The sequence below is a fragment of the Hyla sarda genome, chromosome 4 (genome assembly GCF_029499605.1).
Source record: "Hyla sarda isolate aHylSar1 chromosome 4, aHylSar1.hap1, whole genome shotgun sequence".
In the NCBI taxonomy this organism is placed as follows: Eukaryota; Metazoa; Chordata; class Amphibia; order Anura; family Hylidae; genus Hyla; species Hyla sarda.
Genome location: NC_079192.1, coordinates 364382418 through 364395027, shown reverse-complemented (window position 1 = coordinate 364395027; position 12610 = coordinate 364382418).

The following is a 12610-nucleotide window of genomic DNA, read 5'->3' as shown; positions in this document are numbered from 1 at the left end:
TGGGAGTTGTAGTTTTGCAACTGATAGCTGTCAGGAGATGTGCGATAGGCCGGTGGGAGACAAGGGGGATGTAAATCAGTGTCCCCGTCATTAAGTTATGGTAGAGGGGTTAGAATCAGATGGAGCCCGGGCGGATGCAGAGTGATGCCAGCCCGGGCTCCTGTGCACAGTTGCTATATCACTGCCAGCTGCCAGCGGGAAATATAAAAATTTGCTCACCAAAGCCGTTTTGTACGCCAGCTCCGGAGCTGGCTTACATTTACGCTGTTTTGGAGGGCTTGTGACTGTTTGTGCGACTTTTGCACTTGATAAATCCCTGACCACTGTAAAGCAAAAAATAAAATTTACTTTTGTACGCTCTTTTGTAGTTTTTTGCATACAGCCAAAAGTCGCACAAAAAATTGATTAGGTGCTAATGCGACTTTTGTAAGCAAAAAAAGAGCTCTAACTCCCTTAATAAATGTCCCCCAATGTATACATAAGGAGCTAAAACAAATATGGCATAATACAATACCCCATCAATTGTATATTCTGTTAATGTGGGTGCTATGTAAATTAGTATGAACAATGTTGAAGAATCACTATACAAGAAATACAATAATGGAAAAAAAGAAGATTCATACTCATATGGGGCATGACTATGGGGCATGACCTTTGAAAATTTGGGGCATGTTTGTCCCACGCCCACAACAACAACAACAAAAATAGCACATTATTTAACACCATATTAACTGCCACACTTTAGTGGCACAGCTAAAGCAAAAAAAAGTGGCACTAAATTCTTTGAATATCCCCTCCACAGTGTTCATCTTTAGATAATGCAAACAGTTAAAGGAGAGGAGACAGATGGAGTGATCAGTTTCTTGTCTATACAAGATGTTGTCTGATGAGAATTCCAAAGTGTCCTTTATTAAGATCATCAAGAAGTGACTAAATGTGTGCATATCTCCTTGGTTAATAAAATAATTCAGGCGAACTGCAAGGTAACAACTAGATAATACGAAACAATGGCCATCTTTAACTTAAACATTTTGCCAAATCTGTCCATTAACCTCCCTGGCGGTATGATTCTGTCTGGAAATTTGTACCAAAAGCGGTACAATTTTTTTAACTGAATTTCACATCTCCCCCCCCCCCCCCGCCCATTTCACATCTCCCCCGTCACATTCCCCCTCCCTTGTCACATTCCCCCATCACATTCTCCCCCCTCCTTGTCACATTCTCCCCCCTCCTTGTCACATTCTCCCCTCTCCTTGTCACATTCTTCCCCTTGTCACATTCTCCCCCTTCATGTTACATTTCCCCCCCCTTGTCACATCCCCCCTTCATGTCACATTCCCCTCCCCCTGTCACATCCCCCCCTGTCACATTCCCCCCCTTGTCACATTCCCCACCTGTCACATTCCCCCCTTGTCACATTCCCCCCCTTGTCACATCCCCCCCTTGTCACATTCCCCCCTGTCACATTCCCCCCTTGTCACATTCCCCCCCTTGTCACATCCCCCCCTTGTCACATTCCCCCCTGTCACATCCCCCCCTTGTCACATTCCCCCCCTTGTCACATTCCCCCCCTTGTCACATCCCCCCTTTGTCACATTCATCCCCCCTTCTCACCTTGTCCTGCAGCAAATACACTAGGTTTGCCGGGCAGATTTCAAACCTAGTGTATTTCCTGCAGAACAAGCCCTTTCCCCTTCAGCCAATCACAGGCTTTACACCACTGCGGCCTGTGATTGGCTGAAAAGGGAAAGGTCCTAGAAGATGAATCGTGAAGAGAGGACACCCCGGGCTGCACGGAGGGGAACGGCATCTGCAGGGACCGGGACTAGGTGAGCAAAAGTTTTTTTTATTTTACTACTTCTTCCTTTTACACTTAGCTCAGTGTTTTTCTACCAGGGGGCCTCCAGCTGTTGTGAAACTACTACTCCCAGCATGCCCGGACAGCCTTTGGCTGTTCGGGCATGCTGAGAGTTGCAGTTTTGCAACAGCTGGAGGCCCCCTGGTAGGGAAACACTAACTTTTAGTATTTTTCTTTACCTGCTCTGGCCGGCCCCCACAACGGGAGCCGACCAGAGCAGATAATCGCATATTTTCCCGGGGGGGCCGCATCGCTATATCGCATTGCTTTTGCGATATATCGTGCAGCCCGGCCGGGAACTCTGCAATTCTACCCCGAGCGTGACTCGGGGTTACTGATCCTGGCTGGGAAAATTAACCCCGAGTCACGCTCGGGAATACCGCTCAGGTAGTTAAGTATTGGAGATGCAAAACCAGCTCAGGGAACAATTTCTCACATTTTGTGTTCCTAACCTAAAATATGCCCATTGTGGTAAGAGATTGAAAGGATTTTAAACCTAATCTTTTAACCAAATGTAAAATTACAACCCAAGCTACAAGTGTTTAACTTGTTTGATGCTAAACTGTCCTAAAGAAAATATCCTATCACAACTCATTTGCTAAATTCAGCTAAGGTCTTGATTCACAAATTTGGTCCAACCATTAAAGTGGTCCCATTGCTCACAGACTTAAAGGGGTTCTCCGGTGCTTACACATCTTATCCCCTATCCAAAGGACAGGGGATAAGATGCCTGATTGCGGGAGGCCCGTCTGTAATCAGTCCCCGGAGCGTGTTCGCTCTGGGTCTGATTACGGGCGACTACAGGGCCGGCGGCATGTGATGTCACGCCTCTGCTATCACGCCCCCTCTCGTAGGCTTGCATTGAGGGGCGGAGCGGAGGCGTGACATCACACGCCGCCGGCCCTGTAGTCGCCCGTAATCAGACCCGGAGCGAACACACCAAAGAACCCCTTTAACTTGCATGCACCATAATACTGAGCAACGGCGCATGCCCTGCGGACCTATGTGCCACTCAAACAGTAGCGAAGGAATGACGTAGGCAGGCCTCTCAGACTGTTGGAAAAAGTCATTTTTATGGAGATAAAGCCACAAAATAAGGAGCCAAAGATATTACTGTATTATATAAGTATACAGATTTTACTCAGTGTGTAGTTTTACATGAAGACAATGCAGGTGTTTTGATGCTCCGCAGGAAAGCTTGATTCTTCTTGGAATTGTGCTAGATGACTATAATAATGAATCCCGAATCAGACAGTAAAGTAATAAAAAGTGTAGTTTATTTAATAAAGCAAGGGTGGATTTTCAACAGACTTGTCCATGCATGTTTGATTTGGGATTGTTTATTATAGTCCACTAGCACAGTGTCAAGGAGTATCCAGCTTTCCTTCAGAGCATTACAGCACCTTCAATGTATTCATTTCTATATTCCGTGTCCCCTTACTTAGAGACCACACAGGTTGCAGCTTGAAAATCACAAATACTGTATACAGTGATTGGTGTTGTGTTCTCACCAAAACCCAGCAAGGAGAGCAGACAATATTTATGTTACTATTGTAAATCTGACCTGTTTTGTCAAGTTGGGTGCCAGAATTTGGCAGATTACACTACAAATTGTGCCTGCATCAGAATTTGCAGCACAAAATTAAAAGCCTGACAACTCTCCATTTTACTTAGAAAAACCAAAAAAAGGGCGTGGCTGTTGGGAAAAGGGGTATGGCAACTGAAAAGGGGGCTTGTCACGGCATTTTCTAAAAATCCCAGCATATTTACTAAGGTTTCCACAGAAAATGGTGTGGATTTGAGCTCTGGAAAACCCAACAGCTTTGAGCAGTTGTAAAAAAAAAGTAGGGAAAGTGCTAAATTTTGGGAAATGTTAGTAAATACCATGGAAAAATACCTGTTGGGAATTGAAACCCACACAGAAAACTATACTCCACTCTTAGGAAATCAGGGCTGTTGTGTACAGCTACCATCAGTAACACACTGAGAGCGCCCCTCCTCTGCTCTTTTTGTTTCTCTTTTATATGTGGCATCACAATTTATGGTGATTTCATGTTACAGTTTGATTTTAAAGACTAGTTAGATGAAGTACTTGCAACTCATGATTACAAAACAACTATGCAGAATAAGGTCTAGAAATTACCAAAAAAATCTATTAGTATTAATTATGGATTGATTTCCTAAAAAGAGCATTGAGTTACCTAATGATCAAATAGGAAAATTAGACTAAACTTTTTCTATTGTGTTTTTTCTGATGATGTTTATTTGTATAAAATAAGGTGTATACTGTAAAATAAGGTGTACACCTTCAGGACATACCTTTTCACTCTGTGTGTACATCAGAAAAGTCCTATCAAAACTAAAATTGTACAAATAAAAAATACAGATCACCGGGAAAAAAATAATACCTCATATATCCCTGTATATGGAAAAAAAAAGAGTTATAGGGATCAGAAGAGAACAATTTTAAGCATACTAATTAGTAGAAGTCACGCCCCCTCCCATTGGCTTGCATTGAGGGGCGGAGTGTGACATCACACGGAGGCGGAGGCGTGACGTCACACGCCGCCGGCCCTGTGGTCGCCAGTAATCAGACCCAGAGCAGGACTAATTACAAACGGGGTGCCGTGTGCAAGATCACGGGGGTCCCCAGCGGCAGGACTCCCGCGATCAGGCATCTTATCCCCTATCCTTTGGATAGGGGACAAGATGTCTAAGCACCGGTGAACCCCTTTAAGGTCAAAATGGGCTTGGTCCTTAAGGGGTTAAAGATAATCCATACACTAACTAAAATGCAGGGGTGTCATGGTAAAGAATTGTACAAAGTCGGGGACGCAAGACAAGTCAAAATTTAAGAGGTTATGAAACCAGAACCAACAGACAGGAAACCAGAACACTGAATACAAAAAGGAATGCAAAGTGGTAACTAGAGATCAGGTAAACACAGTAGCAGGTATATAGCGAACAGACACAAACAAGAGTGAAAGGTGAAACAGCAAGTCAATTAATATCAGCTTCAGAGCCACAAAGGCTTTAGGCCTAGAAACTCAACCCACTAGCTGTTTATTGGTCAAAGACTGTAACTCTTACCTGACCAGAAAGCAAAATGCATTGCCTGGCCAGGTGCAGTCATTACAATTACCTTTTTTATACCGTTTAGCAACCCATTGTTTTTGAAGGTCTTTTCTCCTCCTGTATTAACTATTGAAAACCTTAAATAATGAGTATACAAACAAGAAGAATTGTATAATAAATTCTAAAAACCTTTTTAAGTGAACTGAAAAAAAGAAAATAAAAAAAATTAATTGTGAGTGAAATAAATATATGAAAGCACTGCCCTCTTTTTTCTATAAATTCCCCCGAGGTTTTGTAAGTAATAAAATTAAGTGGTTGGTGGTTAGCAAGTTCCAAAAAAAAACAAGCACATGCAAGAGTACAAAGATTTTATTTTCTAACACTTTGTGCCATCTTGAAAGAATACTTAAAAAGCCAAAGACTGTCAGATGACAGCATTACTATTTTATATAATAACTGTAGAGCTTGTTCACATAGTTCTGATCTGCAGCCAATAGACCAATCTGTTATACAACATTTCAGTCAGTTGTACAGGACAACATTAATAAAGAAAATGTTACATTAAAACCGCATTATTCATGATTTCCAGGTCTACTTTAATTTCAACAATATAATCTATGCTACTGTCTTGGGTTGGAAGAATAAATAATTACTACGAAACTGAAAATGATTATCCGTCTGTTTTCTCAAGGGAATAACTATAGGGGTGAAGAATTTGAGGTTACACATAGGCATTAGAGAATAAAGGCCCTAGATGACCCTTCTGACCAAGTAAGGAGATTAATTCCAGTGACTGCACCTAAAAGTTGGATCCAAAAACTTCATGTTATGCATTTGTATGTTATAAAATACATGATGTTCACACTTCAAGCATAGTTTGAGATAATAATGGATGAGTTTGTCTTTTCTTTCACGTAAAATAGAAAATATGATAGAGATAACGGAGCTCTGTTGGCAGAGGCGACTAGTGCACAGCTAGCAACAGCAAACACATGTTAGGGACCTATATAATCCAAACTAAACATAAAGAAGGAAAAAAAATAGCACGGTCCTGGAATGAGTAGCAGTGGCTACAGCTATGTCTTTAGAGTTTATGAGCCCAAAAACTTGGGTCCCACTTGTTGCTCAATGGGAATCAATAGTGGGGGAGATTTATCAAAACCTGTGCAAAGGAAAAGTTACCCAGTTGTCCATAGCAACCAATCAGATTGCTTCTTTCATTTTGCAGAGGCCTTGTTAAAAATGAAAGAAGCGATCTGATTGGTTGCTATGGGCAACTGGGCAACTTTTCTTCTGGACAGGTTTTGATAAATCTCCCCCAGTAAGATTATATAGATATAATTCACACAATTCTACATTAGCAGTTTGCTACAAAAGTACAATAAATACAAATGACAATACACAGGGTTTTCACAATGTTTTTTTTTTCCTTTTAACAGCATTTAAAATGAAAGTATGTTATCAGAAAACCTGCTATGAGGTAAATACCCTTCCCATCTCCAAAAGCCCACATCGTGCTTCACTATGAGGCCAGCATGTAAGAAAAATCCAATCTAGCAGATAGCTAGTCAGCTCACCCTTTTGTTCCATTAGCGACGCGGACCGGAAAGGACCTTGTTCCAAGCAATCCAACAGAAAAGATAAATGTCCAGCACTCTCTCATATAACTTACTTTGTAAACTCAAATATGAAAAAAAGGAAAACAGAGAGAAGCGCAACAATGTACCATTATTCTGGTGGTTGTATATAGATATAACTGTAAGTGTAGGTGTGCTCACCTTCTCGTGTTGCGCTCGGGGCACAACTCCGCACGTAGCTTGAATCCCTGGCATACAGGTCATATGGTTCCGGAAGGGCTGCTCGCACTCTGCCGCCTCAAGGAAAAGTCCCGGACGTCTGGTTGCTGAGAAAAAGTGTAGCATCTCTGATCCGAAAATGATGGTGCCTTGGAGCGCTCCTTTCAAAAAGGGAGGGTGTGGAGTTAATAGCCACACAATCGGGAGGAAGATATAATCTGGAGATTTATTACAGGTAACAGTTTATACATAGGATAACGTGTTTCGAGGGGTGGGACCCCCTCTTCGTCAGATCCTGGGATCAGATAGGCTGATCCTCCTTTTATGCAAAAAGCCTGAGAATATTCCAGCGGACAAATCAAAATACAATACATATAAAAACAACAAGAAATATCCATCGCTCATCACAGTAGATTAATCATAAAACAATAACAACAATAATAAAATGGATCCTATCATGAAATTATTAAGCACATTAATTAACCGGGGACACATACTGCCGGAGGCCCGTATTAGGTCTTAAGTGTTTGGCTGTAATAGTGATGCTACCATTCCATATGGCACTTTCACTACATAAGAGGTTCTTATAGGCGTCTTCATTCGTTCCTGGGATGACAGGAGAAGCGCAGCAGGAATCCCCATATCAGATGGAGTTATTTGACTTACAAATCAACCTCACCTGCCAATCAAAATTCGTGATTTATTTAATCACCTGTTCTTGCGGGATCCAATATGTCGGCAGGACATCACAAAAATTACACCAAAGAACTAATCAGCATAGATGTAACATAAAAAAAGGGTACATGAAACACAGTCTGTCCAAATATATCACTTTGAAGCACAGAAATGAGGATAATCCTTTTACCATCACTCCCATTGATTTTATCCCAAGCCATATTACTAACCATCTGGATGCGCTGACAAAAAGGGAGATGTTTTGGATATATAGACTGGAATCATTACAACCGCGAGGTTTAAATGAGGTGGTAGAATTTTTACACTAAATACCTCTTCTGGATACAGCAACCTGAGATAATGATGTATCTTCTAACTGGGACAACCAATTAAAGAACTTTATAGGAATTAATGACAACTATGCATCTCCATACCAACAAAAAATATATGGAGGATGTATCTAATTTCCACTATGTTGCCTCTGAAAGAAACTCTACAAAACAGTAAGAAGAGGTTTCCTCAATGAAGAGGAGAAGCTTTTTGCAACGACGAGCGGATAGATACTTTATATATTCTGATGGATTTTGTACCTTTTCCAAGAACTGAACATATATCTCTGCAACATACAACAAGTAATATTCTTACCTCCAGGAATCTGTCCATAAACACTGTGATTCATTCCCAGCTGTAAACATCCAGGAAACAACCAATGGACTGTATCAAATATGAGGGGAAAAGGGAGAAATTGATCCCCGCTCCTAACGTTAAAATGATGTATCGCCCGACCGCATTTCCTTGTGGTGAGCGAGTAGAGTCTAGGGAGTAGGCAGGTCTCCCATAACTCCATCTGCTATGGGGATTCCTGCTGCACGTCTCCTGTCATCCCAGGAACGAATGAAGACACCTATAAGAACCTCTTATCTAGTGAAAGTGCCATATGGAATGGTAGCATCACTATTACAGCCAAACACTTAAGACCTAATACAGGCCTCGGCAGTATGTGTCCCCGGTTAATTAATGTGTTTAATAATTTCATGATAGGATCAATTTTATTATTGTTGTTATTGTTTTATGATTAATCTACTGTGATAAGCGATGGATATTTCTTGTTGTTTATATATGTATTGTATTTTGATTTGTCCGCTGGAATATTTGTGGGCTTTTTTGCATAAAAGGAGGATCAGCCTATCTGATCCCAGGATCTGACGAAGAGGGGGTCCCACCCCTCGAAATGCTTTATCCTATGTATAAACTGTTACCTGTAATAAATCTCCAGATTATATCTTCCTCCCGATTGTGTGGCTATTAACTCCACACCCTCCCTTTTGGAAAGGAGCGCTCCAAGGCACCATCTTTTTCGGATCAGAGATCCTACACTTTTTCTCATATAACTTACTTTATTATATTACTCCACACAGGTACAGAGGATGCATAAAATGTGACGAGTTTCACTTCAATGGAATTCCTGAAGTGGAAATTTTGCAAAAGAAATTCTGCAGTGTGAATGGGACAGCGAAATCCCATTGAAGTTTATTGGCTATAAATTCATGCAGAATTTTCATGCCAAATTAAGGCTGCAGATTGCGTCTGAAATGCGTCATGTTTTATGCATTCTCTGTACCTGTGTGTAGTAATATAATAAAGTAAGTTATCCAAGAGAGAGCTGGACATGTATCTTTTCTGTAAGAAAAAACCCAGATATAAAGATCATATGATACAGTAGATGGTATGTGTTTCAGGTGTGTTTCCCTATGAATGTACCTGATGTCAGTGCGGTGTTCTGAGAATACATTGCAATTTTATAGTATTGCAAGGTACTGAATACATGATCGGATGATGAGGATCATAGGAGTGCTAAAAATGTGTAGAAAAAAGTATAACAAAGTTTTTAAGGTATAACACCCCCACCCCTTGTCCCATTTGTGAATAAAAATGTACGAAAATGAATGGAAATGAACTTATTTCTTACTTTCACTTGCAAAAATGTCTAATCTATTGAAATAAAATGTTATCCATCCCACACCATGAAAAAAAAAAAACACAATGCAAGAATTGTGTTTTTGGTCACGTGACACTCTAGAAAACATGGGAGAAAAAGCAATCAAAAAGCCCCATGTTCCCCAAAATTAAAGTTTTAGGTCCTTACTATTGTAAACCAAACCTGCTTTTGTGAAGTTGTGGCCATATGAATCCACAAACCTAAAAAGGGTTTTGGTTGCCTAAAAAAGTGTTTTCTCACAACTTAACATATGTTACTTAATTCACACAAAATCCTGAAAATGTAGGGCTGGAGATTCCCACAACTAAAAAGATGGTCACAATTTTCCTGATCCTTGTGTCTATGGTAAATAGAGTGGAATCAGACAGACAGGCACAGAAGAGTTTGTGACACAGTTTCCCGGTCAGTCTCCTTTACTTTTACAGCCATTAATATAGACAATAGTTAATGTAACTTAACCGGTGCTATTCCAGTGTTTAGGGACCCACTCTTATCAGGTGGCCTTGACTTTGCGAGCAGGCTTGCACATTTTGATCAAAAGGTACACTAACAATTTGTTAGTTTTTGAAATTATACTGAGAAGCAAGTAGAACATAGTACAAGTTGTGGATGTTTCAGTTTCTCTATTTGTGAGTTACATTTTAGTCTGTCCCCTCTTTCATGGCCAGCACTCCACTCCACCCATTTGGCCCAGCAGGAGACTACATATGGTTTTACCTTCTAGCATTCTACCAGACATGGTAGGTGCTCACACAGGTGTGGTGCTCTGTGGCAGCCATTATTGCTGCGGTACTTTGTCTGTGGGGTGGTGTGATAGTTGTACCATGTCAGAATATGTAGCAAGTGTTGGCCAGCTCACCCTCTTGCCGCCGAGTGTACGGACTGGCATGGACCACGCCAGATTAGCAGACACTGTAGAAGAAGATTGCCAGGCTCAAAAGCCCATATGGAGGATAAATGCTTTATTCAGTAAAATCCAAGGTACACCAACAGGACATTACAAAGTGACACGTTTTGGCCTCACACAGGAGGCCTGACTTATACAACTGTACAAATGACACAGAAACCTATCTACATCTATCTATAGGTGTAGAGCAGGAGGGGGGGTGGATTATAACTAATCCAATTAATCAAAATAACTAATTAAGGCAAAATTGCCCATAGGTTATACCTTACACACTTCCTATACCTGCTGTATAAAGTATCTTCACTGTGAAAAATACACATGAATAAAATAGAATGTGACCAACAAACAATATCAAATTTAATAACCATAATTACATATATAATATGGTAATATTATAGACGGTATAGTACACATCTGTGTATAAAAAAGAAAGAAAGAAACACAACCACACATCCACAATTTGTATTTTGATCTATTTGCTTCTTAGCATAAATTCAAACACTAACAGGTTGTTAGTATACATTTTGATCAAAAAGTACAAGCCCACTCGCAACGTCAAGGCCCCCTATTAGGAGTGGGTCCCCAACCCAACATTGGCGTAGTGCCAGGTGTCGGCCACCGCTACCGCAACACCATGCCCACAGGGGGAGAAACCCAGTGCCCAGGAAGCCCCACTGCTGCCCGACACAGCCCCTGGCTCTGGGCCATACCACCCTACAGACAAAGCATCACAGTAACAATGACCGCCGCAGTGCAACCACACCAATGTGAATACCAGCCAAGGTATTCAGGGAGCACATGGTGGGTTTCACACTGGTTCTCTGTGGCAGCCATTTTTTCTGTGATGCTTTGTCTGTGGGGTGGGGTGGCCCAGAGCCAGGGGCTTGTTGGGCAGCATTGGTGCTGCCTGACCAATAAGTCATTACCCCGGTGGGCATGGTGTCTCGGAGGAAGTGGTCACCGCCCAGCATCACGCCAGTGTTAGGTTAGGGACCCACTTTGACTAGGTGGCCCTGACGTGGCAAGTGGGCTTGTACTTTTTGATTAAAATGTCTACTAACAACCTGCTAGTTTTTTAAATTATGCTGAGAAGCAAGTAGATCAAAATACAAAAGGTGGATTTGCGGCTATGTTTCTCTATTTTTGTTCCACATCTGTATATGTTGATGTTGGGTGTCTCTATACAGCACAGCTGCATTCATATATAACAATATAATATTATGGATCTAAAATATTCACCTGTATAAAAAAAATAAATAAAATGTGTACATATCTAATTCTATAAACCGGAACCACAAGGAATATGCGAACATTCAATATGTAAAATCCTATGTTTGTGGATCTTGACAGCAAAATTCTCTCAAATCTGGCCAATATGGAGTCATTCATTATGGAAGCAGAACAAGTTTGTCCGTGATCTTCAGGACTACTGTATATGACTGCCCATTTTGAGCAGTGTATTACTGGACATTATCCAGTCAGACATCTAAGACACCACGATCTATCCTTAAAAAGAAATGGGGATGCAAACGGAGTAATAAACCCAAGGACTCCAAAGTTAGTTTTACATCTATTGACATGGAGTCAGCTGACTCTGCACCCGAGTCATGTGACTCACCTGGTCACGCCAGAACTGGTCATCCTAGTGCAGCGTCTTCACCTCTGCCAGTCGCCATGGGAGCCAGAGCCAATTCTTCAGTGACCAAGACAAAAAACGTTGTGCGGCACAGAAGCACCGTCCCCACAAAATGCTTTACTAGACACAGCCACAAATGAACAGTGCTACCATTTGGGATGGAAGCACCGTCCCCACAAAACGCTTTACCCGACACAGCCACAAATGAACAGTGCTATCATTCCCATTTTCAACCTGTCGACCAAGATCATCACAACTTCTCAATTACAGGTACTGTTTAAGGGATTATCATTTCCAACCACTTGCAGATTTTTTTGGTATTATGATGGAAGTTAATCATTTGTCCGGAATTAGACGATTCGTAAACATTTTTGTCATGGTCCTAATAGTGATGATGGTGATATCTCTGCTTGTAATGATATGGTGAATACAAGTTTATTGCAGCATAATGATGAGTGCCTGTCTAATTCTGTGGGTATTTCTGCTGATTGTGAGATAGGTGGAGTGGTGGGCTTCTCTTTTCTGGAGCATGTCCCTCTCTCAGATCTCACAGGATCTACAGACCAAGTTTGAATCCCAAAATGTACTCGTATTTCATACAACTAATGGGGCTTTTTACCCCGTCATGTTACACACCACCACTCTGGATTTTTTACAGGAGGCG